This window comes from Equus caballus, chromosome 28, assembly GCF_041296265.1.
Source record: "Equus caballus isolate H_3958 breed thoroughbred chromosome 28, TB-T2T, whole genome shotgun sequence".
In the NCBI taxonomy this organism is placed as follows: Eukaryota; Metazoa; Chordata; class Mammalia; order Perissodactyla; family Equidae; genus Equus; species Equus caballus.
Window position 1 is genome coordinate 31,739,072 of NC_091711.1, and position 24,417 is coordinate 31,763,488.

A 24,417-nucleotide genomic window follows, 5' to 3' on the forward strand; every position below is an offset into this window, starting at 1 on the left:
TCACCAAGAAGTGGCCCAGTAGGCATCAGCAGTTGGGGACGCAATCCCTGTACTTAAGGAATAATCTAAGGCTTCCTTTAACAAGCTCCCCTTCATGCTCCTGTGACTTGATTTACCAAAAATCTTGTTTTTCTGCAGCTTTCGTGGATCATGCCCTTGTGGAAAACAAAGTCCATCCTCCTCTCGTGGGCTTTGACGATATACATTGTATTGAACCAAAGAGCTCCATCTATCTCCCAGGTAGAAAGAACTGTAATTTTCAAGCATGCAGGGTCAGATACTGGCTGGAGTCTTGATGCTAAGTGCCTCGCTCCACCGCTGGGTACCTTTGAAGGTGAAGGCCGAGACTTTCCCACCACAGTTTTAGCATTTTTAATCATTCCAGGATGTCCTAGAAGGTCCCTGCATTTCTCCAAGGTTGTAACCCAGTCTGATGTCCACTCTTGGCACCTACTGTGCACAAATCACCTTATCCTCAACCATTTCATGTGAAAGGCTGGTTTGGGAGACAGAGCACATACTATTCCATCAGACACTGTGACCTGCGATATCGACACACTGACTCACAGTCTCTTGGTTTTATAACCCCAATTACCCTTAAAGGATAATTGGGTTTTAATTTATGTCCCAGTTTTTATGTCACAATCAAAGAAAACTGAAATTTCAGGGAGTCGTAATTATCATCAGCTGTGCTGTGGAAACATTCCGATGTGAGCTCTCAGTTTCCAATAGGGAAAGCAATTTCCTGAAGTGATTATTGTATATTTCGATGTGGAGAATAGTCTATATTTCTAGGTAGGGTGAGCCAGCAACAGAGCAGGGCAATAATTCCTAGAGAAATGGCCATTCTCTTTGCTAATTCCAGGAGTCAATACGAAAGCAAAGGGCAATAAATGTGCCCCATAATTACCTTTTAATGACTGAGTGCTGTACCTGTTTAGGAGAAAAAGAAATGAATGCACCTAAACTAGAGAGTTCAAGGAGGCAGTAAATCTGATCCCCAAGTCATGAAGTCCCATTGGAGAGAAACATACTAGGTCATTCTAAAATTACTGAATAACTATGTCATCTGCTGCCTGGAACAATCTGATAGTTAGATATGTGTGCCACCAAAATAGCTAACTGCAAGGATGCGCTCATCATGAGAACATCCACTCCTGGAAATTCAGAGATTCACAGTTTCACCTTTTGCATGTGTAATGCCTACGGGATATAAATAACTCTCCCCTACAGCCGTCTTCTTGAGTAGCATATTTGCATAAAGCTGCAGCCTCAGAAGGCTCCTGACACCTTTCTTTAAAAAAAAAAAGCAAGTTCATCTCCTTCAAGAGCAGGCTGATTGAGATTCACAGAAGGGGTGGGCAAGGCCCAGTTTGCACTCTTCTTGCTCAATCCGTGTTCCCAGTCTTCCCTGTGTCAACTGCAGAGGAGCTCATCCAAAAAGTTATTTAATATCCACGTGCAGTAGGGCATATTTACAATTTATTTTATTAATGTTTTGCTGACTCCCAAGGAAAGCTCAGAATGGATATTAGGAGGTAAGGGGACTTTGGAAGCAAATAAAGGGTGAGATCTAAGGTTCTCAGGCCACCCACCAGGCCAAGAACTTGAGGAAACTGTTGGACATGTCTCTTGGATCATGGTGTGTAGGGAGGGAAGGTCTGGGAGTCTATTCTCTGATGTTTGAGATCAACAGCTTGTCAATTTGAAATGTGAAACTCAGGAAAAGGCCGAACCTCAAAAATACAACATGCTGCTGAACAAGGGGACTAACGTCAGCTCCAAAAGATCTGCTCAGAAGGAGCTCTGTTATTCCTCAGAAATATCTTCTTTAGCTCAGAGCAGTTGCTCTAAATCCTTAGAGGAGCATTTTCCCCACAGCTAAGGAAAACAATAACAGGGAGAAAAAATCCTCTCACTAAAGAAATCAATGCTTTCTTTTCGACATCAAACTTGGATCTTATTTCTTCTAAAATGTCAAAAGGGCAAATACTGAGAACAGTCAGAAGCAAAACTGTTGTGGTTTTGGGAGCAAAAGAATTCATCGTAATGGCAGACGAGGAGTCACTGCATGGGGCGAGGAGAGCTTGGGGAAGTTACAGAAGCTGAGGGCTCACCACAATTGCCCCAAGTTGAATAGAAAGTGGGGAAAGGAGACACGAATTCCAAACTTCAGGGGAGTACCACAGGCGCTCTTTCTTGTGGAAGCGAAAAATGTGCGCGCCCTCTAGTGGGCTGCGGGGAAACTGCCACCGCAATCTCAACCGTTGATGTGTGTGAGGCGTCGGAAGGAGCAAGGCGTTTTGAAAAACTGAATTCAAATATACTTTAAGCTGCACTTATCTTTAGTTCTATGAATCCTTTTGAAATACGCAAGCCAGGTATTTGATTCACTAGTTTTAAAAAGGGGAAGAGTGGTAAGAGGAGAAAGAAAGATCATAAAAGTCGTGAGGGCATGGATGTCTTTGTGGCTGTATTCGCAATACTAACTCCTGGTGTGGGCTCAAAACATTTTGTTGAGTGAATGAAAGTCTGGAAAATAAATAATGATAATGGTAAAATATTTCACATAAAAAAAGGTAATAAACTTTGAGAATGAAAGTAGACCATTATCTTGCACCATACACAAAAATTAACTCAAAATGGATTAAAGATTTGAATCTAAGACCCCAAACCATAAAACTCCTAGAAGAAAATATAGGCAGTACACTCTTTGATATTGGTCTTAGAAGGATCTTTTTGAATACCATGTCTACTCAGGCAAAGGAAACAAAAGAAAAATAAACAAGTGGGACTTTAGACTAAAAAACTTCTGCAAGACAAAGGAAACCATGAACAAAATGAAAAGACAATCCACCAAATGGGAGAAAGTGTTTGCAAACCATATATGTGACAAGGAATTAATCTCCAAAACATATAAAGAACTCATACAACTCAACAACAAAAAACCAAACAACCCAATAAAAAATGAGCAGAGGATATGAACAGATATTTTTCCATAGAAGATATACAGATAGCCAATAGGCACATGAAAAGATGTTCAACATGACTAATTATTAGGGAAATGCAAATCAAAACTACAACAAGATACCACCTTACACCTGTGAGAATGACTATTATCAGAAAGGCAAGAAATAACAACTGTTGGAGAGGATGTGGAGAAAAGGGAACCCTCATACACTGCTGGTGGGAATGCAAAGTGGTACAGCCACTATGGAAAACAGTATGGAGATTTCTCAAAAAATTTAAAATAGAAATACTATACAACCCAGCTATCTCACTACTGGGTATTTGCATAAAGAACTTGAAGTCAACAATTCGAAGAGGTTTATGCACCCCTATGTTCATTGCAGCATTATTCACAATAGCTAAGACATGGAAGCAACCCAAGTACCCATTGACTGATGAACGGATAAAGAAGATGTGGTGTATATATATACACACACACACACACACACAAGGGAATACTACTCAGCCATAACAAAGACAAAACTGTCCCATTTGCAACAACATGGATGGACCTTGAGGGTATGATGTTAAGTGAAATAAGCCAGACAGAGAGAGAAAACCCCATATGATTTCACTCATATATGGAAGGTAAACAAACACATGGACAAAGAGAACAGATTAGTGGTTACCGGGGGGAAGGGGGTTGGGAGTGGGCAAAAGGGGTAAAGGGGCACACATGTATGGTGATGGATAAAAATTAGACTATTGGTGGTGAGCCTGATGCAGTCTATACAGAAACTGATAAATAACAATGTACACCTGAAATTACACAATGTTTTAAGCCACTATGACGTCACCAAAATAATTGAAAAAATACGAAATATAAAAAAGATAAACTTTGAGAATGAAATGACCAACTTCCTCATTTTATAAATAAGAAAAATGAGGAGGGCAGGTGGATAGAAAAGTCACTTAAGAAACAAATTTAGGTGCTGGCAAATGAAACTCAAATCCACGTTCTCTGTCTGTTCTGCACTCTTTCTATTGCATCATTGTTCAAAATGTGGCCCATAACACTGATGGTCAAAGACAGGACATTTAAGAATCACGTAAGTGTGCACATGGTTCAATTTTCAGTTCTCCTTCCATCCTGAATTTAGTGAGGAGGAAGTCTCTGGTGGGTGCTAGTCTGTCTTCAACACCTCTCTAATCTTTGCTAATCTTCCTTTTCAACAAAAAGGAAATGGATCTCAAGCCCAAAGTCTTTGCAGGCAGTGGTTTTGTCCAGAATTTAATAATACTGTTGTGTTTGTATGGTATTTATTTTTAGGAATAGCTTCTACTTAGGGCAAGGGATGCTGTTTTTGAAATAGATATTTTAAAGCCTAGTTTTAAAATATATGTATCCAAGTCTTAAAAAATCAATTTAAGGCAAAATATTTTTAAAGTAAATAAAAAATATTACAAGTGGTCAACGGTTATGACAGAAAATATATGATTGATGTTTGAATGCCTGGTGTTTGGGAATTACTGCAGTATAACATGTCATGTGTTAGGGAATAAAAGGACATCACCATCATGAAAAAGCAGGGAGCAAAGACACTGCATATAAAAAATGCCATCATATAATTGTATTAATTTTGTTTCTTGATAATTTAGAGGCACTTTAGGCTCACACTCATTTTTTGTTCCAGCTTTTCATAGAGTTTGGAGATGTTGGAAAAGGCTGGTGGAGTGAATAATATTTGAGTTAAGTCTTGAGGCATGAGTTCATCTCCACAATGGAAAAAAAACAGTGAAGGCTATTCCAGGCAGAGGGAACAGCATCGACAAGGTTATGTAAGAATGAGGTGGTTCCCAGGGTTGGGGTGATGTGGATGATGAGGCTGTAACCATACTCTCAGACTGCAGCACCGTAGAGGCCCTTTCTTCTCTTCTCCCCATCAGTAGCCTTCATATAGCTGAAAGACTGGAAAGCAGTCTTAAATCCCTCCTGATCCCTCTGTTTACAAAGATTTGTATGTAACTGAATCTGTGATTAACTCTGGGAATGGCCTAGTGCCTCAAGGTAAATATGGAACAACGGTCCTGGGTTACATTATAACCTAGGTCAATCTGAGCAGGCCTGGGTAAGAAGAACTGAGGTGTAGATTGATCACCCAATGCTCTTGCCAGAGACTCCATTTTGAAAGATTTAATCGTAGGGTTTATATTCTGATAAGTAGATTTTAATGGAAAAACGAATTGATTACACTTGATAAAGATTTTCCACAATAAGAGTTGAGGCAAAAAGGTCTTGTTTCTGGTGAGCCCTGAACTTCCTAGAAAAACTGGTTCATCAGAGCATGCCACTCTTCACGTGGGTCAATTATGGAAGTTCTTAATGTGCTCTTTGAGAGCGGGGCACACAGCCTCCAGCCTCAATCTTCTACTTAAAGATGGCTGCAGGGGAACATTTCAGACTGCTTCCTGTTAGGGTTCTCTGCATACACAGACGTTTGAGTAACCAATGGAAGAGGAGACACAGAATCTATGGTAATGATCCCTCTGGTAAGCACATACCCTTGGAGACTGTACCTCATCCTTTGTCCAGCACAGACCCTTGAGCATGGAGTGAAGATGTTCCATGGACATTTTGCAGACACTCAGATGTACCTACAACACACTGCTCTTTGTCACAACATCTTGGTGAGTCTTCAATTTCTTTCAGAGCTCAAAATAAATATTTAAAGCCAGTTTTGTTAGTTGGGGTTCTCCAGAAAACAGAGCCAACAGGATCTAGTCACCTATCTATCTATCTATCTGTCTATCTATCCAACCATCCATCCATCCATCCATCCATCCATCTATCTATCTGTCTATACCTACCTACCTACCTAGAGATTTGTTTTAAGGAATTGGCTCGTGCAATTGTAGAGGTTTAGCAAGGCCAAAATCTTTAGGGTAGGCTGCAGACTGGAGACTCAGGGAAGAGCTGCAGTTTGACTCCAAAGGTCACCTGCTGGGAGAATTCCCTCTTCTTCCAAGGAGGACACTCTTTTTCTGTTAAGACCTTTGACTGACTAGATGAGGCCCACTCACCTTATGGAAGATGATCTGCTCTACTCAAAGTCTATTGATTTAAATGTTAACCTCACCTAAAAAATACCTTCATAGAAACATCTAGAATAATGTTTGACCAACTATCTGGGAATCGTGGCTTAGTCAAGTATAATTAACCACCACACTGGTGGTTCTCAAAAGGTACAATCATTGGTCCTCCCTCACTAAAACTGAACAATAATGACAGTCTTCTCCCAGTTGGAGAAAAGAAATCTCAAGTTAGTGGATTGCATTTCCCAATTCTAAGTTTTTCTCCCATACATCTTTTTTAAACCTTTGGCTTCTACACTTACTGTTCCCTGATCATTGCCAAAAGGAAGTCACAAGGCACTTGCCTTGGCTATGTCATTGATATTTTACAAAGATGCTGCTCATTGATGACAGCAAAATAAAGTGTTTTGTTTTGCCCATCACTAAGGAGAACGGGTGTGCATATAACACACACACACACACACACATGCTCATAGCACTCAAACACATACAGCCAAACACACATAAACATATGTGTTTAGTTTCTCTAGATAATAAGAAGTGTGTTCATTCTCTTATTTAAAAAATTGCTGTTTAGACCAATGGAGAGAAGTTGTAGGCCTATGATGATGTTGGGGTGAAATGATGTCCTGCTCTTTGGCAAAATAGAGAGGGAGTTTTCCCACATGATTCTGTCCCCAGAAACTGACTCTATGCCTGCCTTATGGGGGCCATGACCCTTTGAATAGCAGCATGACAAGTGTTTTTAACTTTCTTCTTAATACTTTTCTGCATTTTCCATTATTATTATTTTTTATATTCAGCATATATTGCTTTTATAGTCAGGAATAGTCTCACAAAGCAGTTATTAAAAACATCATTGATAGGCGCTATCTGTCCTTAGTATTGACTGAATATGTAGCATATGCCTGTGTGTCTGTGTATTTAGTGACTCAGTTTTACTTCTTTATTCTTGAGAGCTTTTGATTCTCTGTGATTCTTGTCTTGGTCTTGGCTTGTTTCTATGACCTCTGTATGTGTTCACTCACCAAACCTCACCCTCATTCTTCCACTTTCCTTTAAAGTTCAGCCTCTTGCTCTCAATTGGCCCAGCGTTGTTCTAGATTGGATCGATGAGTTCCTGGATTATTGCACGAGCTTCTCACCAGTCTTCCCTCATGGCAGTGTAACTAATTCTGATTACTAGGAGCATCTTCCTCAAATGCCATGTTCATGTGTTTCACACCTACTGAGAGTCCCTTGTTCACATCTAAGTCTCTCTCCTGCCATTCAAAACAGTCCCTTCCTCAGTGGCCTCCTCCCTTGCTATGGCCCATCATGACTTCTTCATAACCTGTTATTGTTCACCAGCACATCCCTAGCCCCAGCACAGTGCTTTGTTTTTAATAGACTCTCAATAAATATTTGTTGAATAATGATAACAACCACTAGCATTATTGAGTATCTTTTATTTTCAATTCCTTATTTCATATTATTTTAATTATCCCACTTAATTCTCATACACCTCAATGAAATAGATACTCCACTACTACTTTCATTTCAAAGTGCCTGATGCAGTTCTTGGACATACCAGCTTCTCAAAAATATTTCTTGGATGAATGAAGAGAAAAATGAGTTAGGAGAAGTTAAATGATTTGCCTCATCTCCCATGGCTGGTAAATTACAGAGCTAGGATTCAAATTCAGGTTGGTATGATACACAATTGGTGTAATACATGGCTTACACATCTTTATTTGAGGGATGATCTCTTTCAATATTTTGTTGTATAACCCCCACATTCACCACAGTACAATGTTGCCCTTCCATTGGTGTTCAATAAAGGGATAGTGCTGAACACAAGTTTAGAATAATTGTATTAGCCATTTTCAAAATAGCCAGGCTGAAAAGTTCAGAGGTGAACACTTAGGATGGAGTCTGGTTACAGCCATATTTGGAGCATTTTAGGAGAAACTAACAATGAAAGATTATGTTTACTGGTCTTCATTTGCACCACTTCCAGTCTGAGCTACTGCCTCAGAATACAGAGAGGAGAAAACAAGTCCCTACAGATTTTGCACTGCATTCTGTCACCTCTAATAAAACAAAACAAACAACCAGAAATAGAATTAATTCAAGCAAGCAGAGATAGACAATTATTCTCTAGAAGCAAGAGGTACAAGAGTCCAAGCCGGAAGAACAGGCAAAGGCTGCCCCGATGGGAAACCACTTATACCTGTACTCTATCAGCTGCGGGAACAGAGGATAGGTTTTCTGGGGCATAGTCTTACTTGAACTTTAGATGTGGGAACTGCAATAAAGCAACTCACACTGCCGAACATCCATCTACCAAATCCCACTCTGATTTAGATTAACTTTGTTCTGATGAAACATAAAGGCCTTAACATTACCCACTTAATGACAGTTTATGCTCTACTTCTTAGAGTCCTAGAAGCTAAGGCAAACTCAATCTCTGGTGTCTATACTTCCTAGAGTTCGGGAAGCATCCACAAGTTGTCATGGGATAGATAACATAGCAAATCCCTCTCAATCTGCCTTAGAATCTGTGCAGCTTGGGGGTTCCCAGAAAGCTGTTGCTTTTCCTGTCTGGCAAGTCCCAAATTGAGTTTGTGATGGCTTAGGGACATTTCCTAAAGTCTTGCTAACTTTCCTGCATTTCAAGGCAGAATGGTTTGTCCAGGTTGTATACTCACTGATTGGTACTTTGGCCTTTTGCTCCCAGCTATTCTTTATGATCTTTTTTATCCCCCTTCTTTCCCTGGCTAATGAATACTAACTGAACTACTTCCCTTTAATCAACTGTTCTCTAGATTTACATCTTTGATTCTTTCCAAGGAAGATGGTAACTTCAGATCTGGATCTTACCAGGGCTAGAGTACCACCGATCAATGGCAGGCTCCTTCCCAGCTTGGGTTCCCATCAAGGTGGCAGTCCCACATCCTGGATGGCTGGCTTCTCTGCAAGTTGCCAACATTGTTGAGTTTACTCTGTGCCTTTGGAAATCAGGAGACATCCAGAGGCAATTGTAGCATTTGCAAAGTTTGGAGAGAAGATGGGGCTGCTAAGTGAAGGCTCTGTTTTTCCCAAGAGGTTATCTAGGTCAAATCTTCCAACATCTGGACTTTTCCGACCCACTCACTTTTGTGGATTTTGCAGATAAAGCAAATGTTTTCAAACCACAGACAATTTGCCAAGTGTTGCTCCCATGGACAGCCTCAGTGGGGCAAGGGACTCTTGTGACCCAAACCTGATCAACTCTTAGGACCCAAACACAAAACAGACAAAACGTAAAACCCAATGCTCGTGGGGAATGAAGGGAATCTTTTCAGTGGGAGAGAAGAACCAGGAACAGACATTAAGTGTAGCCAGGAATAACCAGACAATTGCGATTATCAGCGTTTAGCACCAGTGGTGATAAATTTACACTTTTGCGGTTTATAAATAACAATTCCACAGGATCTTCATTGAGCCCTTTTGAAAAATTTCAGTGGCAACCATGTCCCTAGCATGCCAAACCCAGGGCTGTGTTATCCTACATAAGAGGGATTTTCTTTGTGAAGGGAAAGCCTGAAACACATGTCTGGAAGACGCAACTCATCAGTTGGGGCAGTCCAACCACCCACACTGAAGCTGGGGGTCACCTCAAATTATAGAAAACTTCATTCTCTTCAAACTACTAGACTATGCTGCCTGGAGAGTAAGTTTACACAGCTCAGTGTCAAGCAATTTGGTTAAGTCCAGAAAATGGGCAGGAAATGCCAGGGCTAGGCTGACATGAGTGCCCTGAGCTACAGCATCACTTTGAATGGGACTATTATTTACTTTCTTACATAAATGTCATGTGGCAAAATCATGCCTTATACAAACCAGCTGAAGTGTGTGATGTAACCATGTTAACACGTTTTTATAGTCTTGAAAGAACGCAACGGGATTGGGTCTATCAGTAATCATGTAAAGAAGCCGAGTATACATTCCAGATGTTCATTACAGCCCAATCATTCGCTGGGAGCAAAGTGGAGGCTTTCTCTTTGCTCAGGAAGTCTGATTTTAGTAATTGAGACAGAGACGCACTTGAAATCTGATATGTTTGGAATTATAATGCTAAATCCCATAGTCCCAGTTAAGTAAGTGTGTGTGTGCAAAGCAAAACAAACAAGTGAAAAGCAGTGGGAAGAAAGAAAGAGAAAAAGGAAAGAAAGAACAAGTGAAGGCAATACAATGGGACTTTTTCATCTGAGAGCTTTCTGTCCCAGTTCTGCCTCACAGCGCCATGCTTATTTCTACTGTCCAACAGCCTTCGCTGGAAAGGTCTAGGGGCATGGAAAGTGAATGCAGATGTAGATCAGCTCAACTGTATCACCGAGTAACTGACCTTTGAAAAATCAGACCGTTCAGTGTCCTGCATGATCAGAAAAAGAAGCTTTTATTTGTCGCGTTGCTTACATTTCAAAATCTCCTCCAAAAGGAATTAGTTCTAAGCAACTTCTCATGAGTCCTCTTAAAATCTGTTTAGACTTTTTCACTATAGATGTCTGTTTCACATGTTCATATGCTGGAGGGTAATGTATTGAATCACACCGGCTTTTTGGTCGAAGTTCTTATGGAATCAACGCAACTCCCAAGCCCTTTGCAATTCCACCTGAACTGATCTTTGCAAATAAGCGTACCTCATATTACACAACTCCTTCTGTCTCTCTGGCTGTATTGGATGACTTACTACACTCTAGACATGCTTTGTCCTGCTTGAGTATCTTCACCCTCACCTCAACCCTAGCCCTTTTGGCTGAAAATTCCAGCACATTTTCCACTTGTCCTCCTTCAATGTGCCTGCCATCTCTGCCTTACCCCCACCCCTGCACCACCTAGAAGTGATGACTCATCCCTGTGAACTCCATGTCCCTTTGTCTTCTCCTCTTGTATGCATTTATGTATGCATGTAGATGTTCATTCATATATTTATTCATTCATTCATGAAATAGGTATTAAGCATAATGGCAACATGCTAAGAAGTAGAAATACAACCTATATTATTTTGTCTATGTTTTTCTACCCAGTACGTGGATTAATTAATTACGGCACTGACCCACTTTGAAAAGAGGCCTCCTAGAAACACAAGGGGAAACTCTGCTGTGGGCACTAACTATGGGCTTTCACTAAACAACATGAACCCAGAGTAATTTTTTTTAAATTTAGGTAGAAAATAGGCTGGACTCAAGAGACGGTAGATAATTTAAAGTTGAAATAAGATTAGAAACATAAGAATCTAGAGGTAGATCTTATAAAAAATTGAACATGTAAAAATACCTGTTATAGTAATCACGGTTTAAAGAAGCAATAATAAAAACTAAAATCTCAAGTTGCCTCAAACCACTTAGCTGACAGAATGAGCTTAGCACTACAAGCTGAATCAAATGCTCTTATTCGAAATTGTAGTTTCTATGAATTGAAAGCACAGAGGTAGGAAACAAATATCCAAATGTTCTCGAAAAATGAGAAAGCAAATGGACTAAGAATAAATCTCAGTTAACCCGTCTAAAAGGTAGAGATAAAGGTTTTGCTGTATTTGCCATGGGCCAGATAACATTTTGTCATGCCTGCCTGGCGACATTATAACGAACACAAGTAAGTCTTCCAAAGCAACCTCTGAAGTCTGATGTCTACACGGAACAGATGACTCTCCTGTGTGGATATTTGCATCTCAGTTGGTGCCCTCCTGACCATGACCCCCAAGCCAAAATCTCCAAGCCAAAAAGTCCCAGGAGCTCAAAATCAGCCATCCTGAACCACATTCTCTTCTTGTGTTGGCATCAGGCTTGTGAGCTCTGCCCCACCAGGACAGCGTTGGATTCTAGAGAGGTAGCAGTTATGGTTCTGATTGAATGCAGTGAGTATTCATGGAACCTCTGCTATGCACCCAGCTCCTTTGGAAGGCACTGTAGGGACATAAAGAAATACAAGACATGATCTATGACCTTGAGGAGCTTGCTATCTTGTTTAAGAGATGCTAAGCATAAAAGAATTAAAGATGATATAACCATGGAGTGTTAAATTGAACATGTGATCAATTGCTAAATTATGTGATTATTGTTATGTCTTTATTGCTATGGTGGGCAGAGAGGGAAGAATGGGCCCTTAACCTTGCCTGGCAATCACACTCCATTTCCCTTGTCTGTTCACTCACCTCCCCTTGTAGAAGGCTGTTTCAGATCTCTTCTCTCCCAAATTCTCTACCACTTCCACCATCATCTTCACTCTTAGTTGAAGACTTTACTTCTTGTTTCATCGAAGAAGTAGATGTAGTTAGACTTTCTGCAAGCTCCTCCCATAGTATTCACTTACCCACCCATTTTTTGTTACCATGTATATTGTTTTGTTTCCTATTAGTAGCCATAAAAGTCTATGCTCCTAGTTGAGGCCAACTGCCACTTGCATCCTCTTTGCCTCTTCAGGGACCTCACTTCAGAAATTTTTCCCCTCTCCTGTGTTCTCAGTTCTCTCTCCGGCATCATTCTCATCAGCACATAAATATGCTGGCCCTTCTCCCATCTTGATTCTCCTTCCCCATCTAGCTGCCACCTCATTTCTCTCCTTCCTTTTACCACAAACATTATTTTGTTGAACTTTTTTCCACTTGATTTAAAAAATTATTGCTATGGGAAGCGGAAGAAATCGCAATTTATCAGTGCCAAGGATTTCTAAAGGTCTGATTGCAACTGGATAGAAATAAAGTATTTTCTTTAGGAAAAAAAGAAAGCACCTCTTCAAAGTAGGTGCCGTAGGGCCAGCCCCTTGGACTAGAGGTTAAGTTTGGTGCACTCTGCTTCGGCAGCCTGAGTTCAGTTCCTGGGCATGGGCCTACACCACTCATTGGTGGCCATGCTGTGGGAGCAACCCGCATACAAACTAGAGGAAGATTGGTACAGATTTTAGCTCAGGGCAAATCTTCCTCATCAAAAAGAAAAAGAAAAGTCGGTACAGTAAAAAGAAAATTGGGATAAATGTAAGGACTTATGTATTGTAGTGTGAGTTCATAGCCAATAGCCTAGGAAGTAGGTTAACGTCCCAAGGCCTCAGTTTCTTCATGCAGCTCTGATTTCTTAGAGTCAATGAAAATTTAGAAGACAAATCACTGGTGAATTATATACTGCTGCTTATATAACTGAATTACAACTACGATAATTTTAGTCTATTGGCAGGGAATAGTTTAATTTATCTAATAGAACCTCACCAAGATTGTGTTAGATGTAAATGGACAGCTATTTGAGAAAAATCATGGAAAACCAGAAACTAAAGTAGACAAAGCTCAACTGGTGAATTGCCAGGACAGTTTCTAAAACAGTCAATTTGTAGACATCTAGATGAAAAACATGAACCACTTGATAAGTACACACCTATCCTCAGCCTCAAAGACAAGCCACTCAGCGTCATCTTTTCATCTTAGTACTGAGTACTTAGAAACTGGGATGGCATATACAGAAACCCATGACCGTCTTCCCTTTTCCTGATCAAACCTTATTACTTGATATCATAGAAGACACTACAGAAATGCAAACCCAACGTTTAAAGTAATTACTATTCATATTTTGGCTGGGAAATAAAGGGGGGCAATAAAAGTATATATCTGCTGCTAGTGCTTAATGTACCATGTTTCAAGACAAGAATCAGAAACACAGTATTGATAGACTCATGGAATTTTAGAATTGGAAGGGACCTTAGAAGCCATCTCAGGTCCAACTGCCTGTTCATTTGATATCTCACTGAAATGGAGAAAGAGATATCTGATGATGGATAATGTACAGAATAATGAGGTACAGTGATCCTAACTGGGAAAGAGAACAAGAGAGAAAAAAATGTGTATTTTTGCTACATATGTTCACTCAGGTGGCACTTTGTAGAAGAGGCAAATGATAAATGGGATGGCATCTTGGACCCTTTGTTGGGCATGTTGTCTAGGTTTGTGTGCCTCAGAAAATAGAGGCATCACTAAGAGAAAAAACGGTTTATAAATAGATTTTCAGGTAGATAAGCCAAGCTTCAGGATGGTCTAGCTAGGGAGACAGAAGCATTGTGTTGGGAAGAGTAAATAACTCTCCCCCCAAATAAGTGTCACACAAGTTAAGACAAGACATAGATTTAAATCCCAAAAGTACTCCGAACAGTTGTATGACCTTGACAAGTTACTCATTCTCCGGCAAACCACTCACCTATAAAATTGGGCTATCAATACCTACTTCACAGATTGAGCACACAAAGAATGCTAATAGAGTAGATGTTATTAGTATGAGGATGTGTGTATATATTTAGTAAACCACTAAGCTATAAAGTTCTTCAATTTGGAATCTATTTTGTGTTATCTGCATACAGAGTTTCCTGATGGCCTCTCCTTGGTGGAAAAGTCAGGTCAAAGGCAAGGTGACCTGTTTCAAACTGATTTGAGTATTCCCAAATTTATTTAAGCCTTGAGAAGTAGGCCAGCTAATGTGAATGAGTGCAAAGCCCTTAGAAATTATCGCCTACTATAAAATTTACCATCGCTGTCATTAATCCACGTTGGAAGCCAAATCTAAATATTCAACCTAAACAGCTATCCAAGAGAATTTCAGAATCTGAAATTTCATTCAAACCACAAATAGTCACGTTGATCTTTCTGTCATATTTACCAACTGTAATTTAGAGAAAGATGATATCAAATATTAGCATTTATCTGCTTTTGGTGATTTGATGAAGGGAGAGTTGCAACTGTAATCTTTGTTCTACCATAGTAATTCTCTAGGCTATTAGCTGAGGTGCAGTAGGAGCGTATAGAAAGGTGGGTCAGAGGAGACAAGATGCAGAGGCTCAAAATCCCTTTCCTCCATCTACTTAAGGAAAATAGCCTCCCTTAAAAATATAGAGAGTTCCTGGAAAGGTTGCAGTTTACACAGAGCTTAATAGAAATTGCTTTGGGGTTCCATAAAAGTCTAACGGAGCTTCTGTTTTTTAGCAAGATCACGTTGCTTTCTAACACTTCCCACCTCATCACTGAAAACTGCTTCAGAGACTAGTCTCAGAAAAGAGGCCGCAGTGAGAGCTGGTTACTAACTTCCTTGTAAAAGATCACATGGATTAACCCCATCCTGCTTTTGATCCCTCTTTACATTCCAGGTCACATCTCATCATGGGAACTCTCTATACTGCTCTGCACATCCCTTAATATGATTTAATCTTCTATATCCCTTCCACAAACTCCTCTACTGTGCCCTCTGGAACTCATAACATGTCATCAGCAAAATCCCCCATTTCTCCATCTTCTTTTGCTTCCCCTTTTTGCTGTAAGCCAAAACCGATCTCCCTCTCAAGGAGAGTAATTTTTTCCAGGCTTCTCTTGGGACTGTTTTCTTTTTTCGTGTCATATTTCATGTAAAGTCTGAAGATGATGGATAGGTGTCCTCCTTATTCCCTATAACTACTTTCTGATGTTTTCTCTTTCTTCCCTAAGCTTCTCTGCTTCCAGGTCCTTTGGAGCACAAGCGATCTGAATGTGCCACCGTCTCTCCCATCTTGTTGCTACCCATTGTCTTCCTGCTCATTTCCCTTCATTCATTGAAGATTTGTTGTTTCGATCATTGCCTTTCTTTCCACCATTGTTCTTGTCAACATTTTTGAGGACTTCAGCATCCATATGGACAGTCCAACTAACAACCTGGCCTTTGAACTCCTTGACCACCTCTCATCCAATCATCTGTTCCTCTATTCTACCTCAGCTATCACTCCCTATGCTCACATCCTAGATGTTGTTAACTGAGTTGCCTATAGCCTAGATAGCTCAACTGATAGAGCATCAGATTTTTTAATCCAAGAGTCCAGGGTTCACGTCCTTATTCTCATTTGTGGCTTTTTTTCCTTACTTAGGTTACGAAATATGTATTATCACACAAAAATCCCAATGCTGAAGCATGAATCAAATTCAATTCATTTTCATTGATTTCAGAATATGCTGGATAAACATGTTCTCAGGAAAGAAAAGAAAAAAAAAAGAATTACCTCCAAAATCTTCAAGTATCCCACTCCCTGCACAGCATCTTCTGTCTTTTCAGCTCACTCCTTTTAGTACTCTTTCTCTAACCATTCTTTGCCCCCATTGGGATCTCCAATCCTTTGATTCTACCATATTTCCCTGCCTATTATCCCCTCATGCCCTTGCTTCCCTCTTTACCCAACTGAGATTCCATGACTCATCACTTTAACCCAACCCCTTGTGTATATATACCTTGTCCATCCTTCCTCCCATCGTATCTGCCAGGCAAAATCCCAACTATGAATCTTTCTCAACTCCATGTCTTCAGCTGGGCAGCTGAATGTGGCTGAAGAAAACACATAATCAGGCTGAGTGGCCTCACTTTAGATTTTTGACCACGAACATCAAGTCAACCTTCAACACTAGCTGGAAATCCAAGACCTTTCCAGAAATAATGTGGAGAATATTGGGGGAAGGGACAAGACTACAAGCAAGAAGACTGGGTAGAGTTTAGATGAGAGAGTCAGAAAAGAGATGATGGTCCATGGACTAGAGAAGTGGTCACAGGGATATAGGTCAGAGAATACTTTCCAGAAACATTTAGGAGGCAGAATTGATGTGATTTGGTGAGTGAAACTTGTCTTGGGCAATTAGATAATCAGCTTTGCTAGTATCATGAACCATCAGATAGAAGCTAGAGACAATGGACAAATGAAGTACTTCTAACTTTAAGATTTTGTCCAGAGTACTTCATTGGAGGATATGAAGGACTTCTTCTGAAGGTCATTTCTTTTCACCCTGACCATCCTTCAACAAGCTCCCTACCTCAGACTTCTCAAAAAGAGTCTTTATAGCTTCTTTCCATTCCTATTCTCTGGCTTCCATTTCACTACCTTTGTTATTTATTACTTCTAATATGAGGAGGTGGAGAGAAGATACTCCTATTATTTAAAAAAACCCATTCACTTAAAAAGAAAAATCAATTCAAAGAAAATTGAAGTTAAAAATAGGGAATCTAATTTCAGTTTGGGACATTTCAATTTCCTTAAGTGACAGAGTCAATAGGCAATTGGATATGATTGTTAAAGATATATACCTGGGAATTGTATCTATTGTTTTTACCCACCTAGAATTCATTAATCCTTATGTTAACAACATCTTGATATTCTCTGGGAAATTACCCCTGTCCCCCCGACTCAGCAGCCTCATTATTCTCTATCCCTTTATCCTCCTGTGTTTATATTAGTCTGCTTATTTGTCTATAGCCCATATCTCCCTCTGGAATATAAGCTCCATGAGCCGAGGGACTTTGTTTTTTACTGTTTCATTCTCAGAACCAAGAGCAGTACTTGGCACAGAGTAGGTACTTAATGTATGTTAAATAAATGAGTGTGAGTTTCGTTAAGATTGACCTCATTCCTACCTCCAGGGAGGGTGAGGGGACTCAGGCTTAAGAAAGTCATCATTTGGGTAGTGAACATGATGTAATCTACACAAGAATCAGAATATAGTGATGTACACCTGAAATTGATATAATGTTATAAACCAATGTTACTGTAATAAAAAATAAAAATATAATAGTTGAACAAAAAATAAAAGAAAGTCATCATATTCTACTTTCTTGGTGACAATGATTGGTTTAGGAAGGGCCCATAAACCAGTATGGCCCTGGAACTGTGAGCATGTACTTTTGGAGCTTCAAGGGACCACATAGGGGAACCTGGACTCGAAACAAAGCCGGCTCAGATGGAATCAGAGCTGAAAGACAAAGAGAATGAGACCAAATCCTGATGACATTATTTGAGATCCTGGATCAAGACAAGCATGTTACATGAGCCAATAAATTCTATCTTTTGTTTAACTTTGCTTAAATTGAACTGCATTTTCTGCCATTTATAACCAAGAGTCCTGACTAATAAAGGTTGTAACCGAAGTGTTGTGAATAGATGACATCACATGGACAGAAGATAGTGTGAGAATAGAACACCAGGAATAACCATGTTTATGGGTGAATGGAAGGAGACTCAAAAGCTCAAAATGCAAAAGAAGAACCTGCAATATCTAGCTCACAAAAACCAAATGAAGAAAGAATTTCAAAAAGGAAGAGGAGAGGTTAGCAGTATAGAACTCAGACTCAGAGTGTGTCATCTAGAGGCCTTGCAAGAATATAAACTTCTGGGCTCTGTCCTAGCATTTCTAATTCAGTCAGTCTTGGGTAGGGTCCACGAATTTAAGTCTCTAACAAATTCCCAGGTGATTCTTTTTTTGCTGTTATAGGGACAGCCTTTGAGAACCACTACTATAGAGATTTTGAGTAAGGTGAGATTTGAAAAGGGTTTATTGGGCTTGAAAATGTAGAAAGGGAGAACAGTATCCGTGTTGTGTTGGGTGGAAGAAGATGCAGGGAGTTAGGAATGACTGGGAGGAGAAGTGAAGTCAGTGTGGATAGACAACTCTTTCAAGGCATTAAATTATCAAAGAAATGAGAGAGGGAGCCAGCTAGAGGGAGTGACAGGAAAGCATTTTTTTTTAAAGATGGGAGAAATTTGGGCATGCGTATTTGCTGAAGACAAAGGGCTTTCATGAAGACTTGAGATGCTGAAGATACAGGGGGTATGTGAGGTGAGCTGTAGAGTAATGAGGTAGAGGGGACCAGAGGAAGTAGGTGAGGTCCTCAGGTAGAAAGGCCAGTAATGGAGAGTAGGGGATGGAGGCAGATGTGGAGAGGTTTGTGGATGGAGGAGCCCGTGATTGGATTGCCCAGTTCTTTTATTAAAATAGAAAACAGGTTCACGTGGTTAGAGCAAGGGAAAAAGTAGAAGAGCAGGGGGTTTAAAGAGGAAGGAGAAAGTTTGAAATAGCTGCTGAAATGAATGGGAGAAAGTCAACTACGGGCAAGTACAAGTTTTATTCAGAGCATCAGGGGCCCAGCTATGGTTGGAGTTGGTGATTATAGAATGGAGGGACTACTTCCCGTCAAAGCTTGGCAGGCCTGGCTTAGGAGCTGAGAAGGCAGACTGTGGCGTTTATCCAGGATAGGGGTCACTTTCCTTCTTGTTCTCTTAAGAACAATAATATCTCCATTAATTAATGCTCCGGGAATAAAGCTCTTTACTATGAAAACAGGCAGTCTGAAAAACAAAAACATGTCCATAAATCATGAAAGCAGAACATTTGCAGCTTTATGACAAAGTTGCTCCGTACACAGTTTCTTTTTGTCCTGGATCAGACCCTAGTCTAGATCAACACGTGAATCTCTGAAGAAGATCTTCTGTCTCAGGTCCCCTTGACCTACTTAAAGGGTCTGACATCTCCTATTCTCTTCAGCCCCATCACTTAGCAAGCTTGGGCAAGGATGGGATAACCAGTCTTGTTGCTGCTCATTACAGATTGTTGGAATCTCTTACTTGTGTGTTGCTTTAGTCAAGATTATGCATTTTAAATGCTTTTGCTCCAACTGTGGAATAATATTGGACTTAATTTTCTTAAAAGAAGTTTAGGTGTCAACTTAAAGGAGGAGCACAAGAAATAGAGACAGTGTGTCTGATCTCCAGTGCTCTGTGTAGTATACAGGGGCCAGCAAGCTGCCTGACACACAGAAAATGCTCACAAATCTCTCTTGAATGAATGAACAAATGAATAAATGAATGACAAGACAATAAAACTGATGGTGAGCTGTGGTGGGGATAGAATTGAGGTGGGGATGAGGAACAGACATTGCTGGTGGAAGTGCAAATTATTACACCTTTTGGGGAAGGTACCTTTTAATTGAGTTTCCTCAGAAGTCAACCCTGAGACAAAGATTGAAGGCAAGCAGCGTATTTGGGAGGTGATCCTGTGTAGTACTGGTAAGGAAGTGGGGAAGTGAGAAAGGAAATGGAAGGAAGTCAATAAAAGGGTACATTAATGAAAGGGTTACCATGTGGAGGGCTGAGGCTCAGTTCCACTGGGAACCTCTGGCAGACTGTAGAGTTGTCTTCTGCCAAAGGAAGAAAGTGGGGCATTTATACACTGACTCCTATTTGTCATTGGCTGAGGACTGCTCTTGAGTATGTTCGCTCCCCAGCATTTCTGGCCTACCCTGTGGGTGAACAAAGCACATGCTTACAGCCAGGGAAATGCCTTAGGCAGAGAGGAGCAGGTGCTTATGGGCGGAAGCCATGAGCAACCGACGAAGGGATACAGTGGGGCATCAACAGCAAAGCTAAGGGCGATTTGGCAGTATCTTTCAAAATTTTAAACGCATATACTCTTCCATGCAGTAATTCTACTTCTATAAATTTATGCACTTGACAAATGCACACGTATGCACAAATACACACACAGATGGTCACTGCAGAATTATTTGTAGTAGCAAAATTTTGGACACAATCATGTCTATCAGTAGGAGACTGGTTAAATAAATCATGGCACAACCATATACTGGAATCCTATGTGGCTGCTAAATAAATAAGAAGATTCTATCTGTACTGATACAGAAAGATCTCCGGCATATATTATTAAGTTAAAAAAAAGTAAGATGCGTAATGGTTTGAACATTATGCTACTATATGTGTAAATATAAATGTATATATACTTACAAATGCATAGACTATCACTGGGAGGATATAGAAGAAATGGAAAACAATGATTACTCTGGCATGGAAATTGGGAATGGCATAAAAGACAGACATGGTGAAAGGGAATTTTTTTTTTTACTGTAATCTGTTGTACTGTCTAATTTTTTAATATGTTCATGTAAACCTATTTTAAGAAATTAAAATTTTAAGTGAATTGGAGTAGTTGTGTGTGTAGATTGTAGTTAATACAATGAAATAGAAACTTCTTTCCCTACCTCCATTCCCACCTTCTAATCTCAAGGGAACTGAATTTCAAAGGATTCTAGCAATCTTCTGGAGCTCTTAGATGCCCTAGTGGGTTATTCCATCCCAAGCCAATCATGAAAGTGACCTCCTCCAAGATTGTCGAATTTTTCACAGGTCTCTGCTTTCCTGTGAACCAAGAAAATGATGGCTGATGAATATTTTTAAGGCAAGTGCAAACGACAAAAAAGTTCTGGCTCAAGCTGGACTAGATATTCCTGATAATACATTGCCAGCAGAAATGTTCTCATCCTTGAGAAAAGTCCTTGGAGTGGTCATGACATTCTTGAGCAGGGAAGCCACGCCTTAGGGGTACCCAGAATTTCTCAACATTTGGCCAGGCAGTGGCGTGTCACAGAAATGTCTAACATATATCTTCATTTTGAGGAACTGGTGCTTTTTCTGGAGTGCCAGGGGTTAGAGGAACTAATTTGCCTTTATGAAACTGGTGAACTGCTGCTGTTTCTTCTGCTTTCTCAGCCTCTCTGTGGAGGAGAGGATTAATCAGCTAATTGCTCAATTTAATCCGTACAGGCAGCCACATTTAGCATAAACTGCCCAGATTAGATGGTTTAATCTTTGGCAGGCAGTTGGGGGAGAGGTACAGAATTTTCATTTCTCTTAGTCGTCACCACTGAATAATAATTAAAAAGATCATAATTTCTGATCTGGATCATTGCAGCAGCAAACCCTAAATGCTCTCCCTGTCTCCAGTCTTGCCACTTTTTAAATCGTCTTCCAAAATGCGGCCATAGCGATCTTTCTAGAATGTGGATATAACTGATGGTCCATTTCTTGAAACGGTTCAGTGGAACTCTATTTTCCCATAAAGGAAAATTATTCCACTAACCAGGTACTCAAAGCCTTTCCTGGTCCAGCCCATTCCAACTTTTCTAGCTACATCACTTACCATATCCCATCCTTGTGTATTTTCAGCAGTGCCTGTGGATACCTATATGCTGCTTATGTTCTCCTATATTTCAAAGCTCAGAGGCATCTTTCCTGACCCTCTGGGTTTCCATGGCCCTGCTAGAATCCTTCTCATCAAGTACTTATTATATTGTATTGTAATTTTATGTTTCCTCATCTATACCCTTTATTAGTGATAGACTTTTCCAGATAAAGACAATCTCCTATCTTTATATTCCGATGCAGTAGGCATTCAATAAAAGTTGTTTACATAGACTAACTTCTCTCTACCCTATTCCCATCAAGTGCCTCTGCTTGAATACCTCCAACCTACCACCTTTGTAGCCATCTCATTCAATGCTTACTATTTTAATGATGGTTAAGAATAGCGTTGCAGTTTGGGCTCCCCAAGAGGAAGATTCTGAAAAGGAGGTTTGCGTGCAGGAACTTTTGGGGAAGGTCTCTCAGGATCAAGCACGTGTGGAGGAAGTGAAAGAAGTGGTTTGGGAAAAGAGAGAAGTTGGGCTCTGGTGCAGCAACAACCAGGCCTTAGCTGAACTCACAGAGAGTTATGAAGCTGGGGTAGCCCTTCAGAGTTGGCTCAAGTTGGGGTAAGGAGGCTGAGCTTTTATATCCCTGCATCAACCAGATTTCAAATGCAGGCTGCCCCTGGAGAGAGTCAGGATCTTGGGCAAGGTGGCTCTTTTCAGCCAAGGGCAATTACTGTAGAGGCCTGAGAGCTGAGAGCTGTTGCTGGGCAATACTCCCATGCTTTGAATGAATATGCCTTTCAGTCCTGAAGTGGGTTCTGGGCAGTGCAGGACTCTGTGTCAACTGCAAACATGGACTCCAGAGTTACAATGCCTGTGTTGACTGTGAGCTTCACCGTTCGCTAAATGTTCCAGTTATCTATTGCTTTGTGGCAAACCACCCCCAAACTTAATGGCTTAAAAACCAATAATCAATTATAGCACAAATCTGCAATTTGGGTAGGGTTCAGTGGGGATAGCTCGTCTTTGCTCTACACGACAATCAGCTGGGGTGGCTCATCGAAGCTTGGAAAATTCACTTTCAAGATGGTTCACTTGCATGACTGTCAATTTCAACATGGACTTCTCCACAAGGAAGCTTGGGCTTTCTCATGGCATGTTGTCTGGATTCCAAGGATGAGCATTTCAAGATAACTAGGCTGAAGCAGTGTCATCTTTTATGACCAAGCCTCAGAAGTCACAGAGCATCATATTTTGATAGAGAGGTGTCAATGCTACATTGTAAGAAGAGCGTGTGAGATTGGATCTATTGTTATGACTATTTTTAGAAAGTACAATCTTCTACAATCTACCCTCTGGCCACAATAATTCACATTCATCCTTTATGCAAAATATACTCATACCTCTCTCCCAGACCTTCAAGTCTCATCCTATTTTGGCATTGGGTACAGCCTTTTGAGTACCACTCTGAAGACCTGTGACTAAAGAGGCAAGTTATCTGCTCTCTTCACACCCAACATATAATTTGGGACGGGCATTGAATAACTTCATAGACATTTCCATTCAAAGGGAGAGAAAATAAGAAACACATAACTGTTTGGGGCCATAATAACTCTGGAATCCAGCAAGACACATATTGTTAGTTCCTTCATTAGGGCTTATCTTATTCTCCGGAAATGGTTCTCCATAGCTCTTGGTTCTGCCCTCTGACTCTTGGTTCTATCTTCTAAATTGTCCTTTATCTTCCATAAACTGTAGCCCATGTTTGTAGCTGAGTAATTTTCTTAGTCAGCATCTCAGTCCAAAGTCTTTTTAAATTTTGTATAGTCTCTGTCCCTTTTAATTCAAATTGTTTTCACCAGAGAAATTATCTTAAAAACTTTGTGGATTTTCTATGGATCATATTGAAGTTTACCCATTAGACAAAAGTTATACCCGCAAACCTATTGGAGACAGGCTGTTAGTCTTCGGCTCGCTGTGAGTCTCCTAAAGGACATCACCCTTAAGATTCTTGGAAGCCCTATTATTTCACGAAGAGAATCTGTGATATATGCCCCTCATAACCTTAGAAATCCTTTTATCTGAAAGGGTCTCTGAGGCACCACATTAAATATTTCTGAAGTCTTAACAAAGGGATTTATAGTCATATTTGATTATATTTGCCTTGAAGCCATTTACAGATTTGAAAATTTTGGAGAGGCTAGGAATGAGACACAGTTTTATTTTCAAACCCTACAAGTCCTAGCTCATTTGTAACATTTGTTCTTTAGCTCATCTCTCTCTTCGCACATTTTATCACAGGTAGTGAGAAAATGCAAAGCAGTTCTCCCAGTGTTCTTGGAAATCTCTTTGGTGAAATCATCATATTCATTAGGTACATTTCCTATTGGCTGTGCTGTCCCGGGGGGCTGACTTGTCAAATTTCCTGCCACTTCATTATGTGGAAACTCTTTCCTTTAGCTTCAAAACAATATTTTATTCATTTTTCTTTCTGACACCTCCTTGAGGCCCTTTAGGCTTTCACTAACACTCTCTTCAAGACCCTTTATATTTCTTTCAACTGTCCAATTCCAAAGCCAATGCCATGTATTTTACATTTTTTTCCCATTCTCAGTACCAA

General features: G+C 40.2%; 1 long non-coding RNA gene across 2 annotated transcripts in view; it reads left to right on the forward strand.

Annotated features, from left to right (window-relative positions):
• LOC138921192 (uncharacterized) overlaps positions 1-24,417 on the forward strand; it is a 189,458-nt gene that overhangs the window by 656 nt on the left and 164,385 nt on the right. The window lies entirely within an intron of this gene.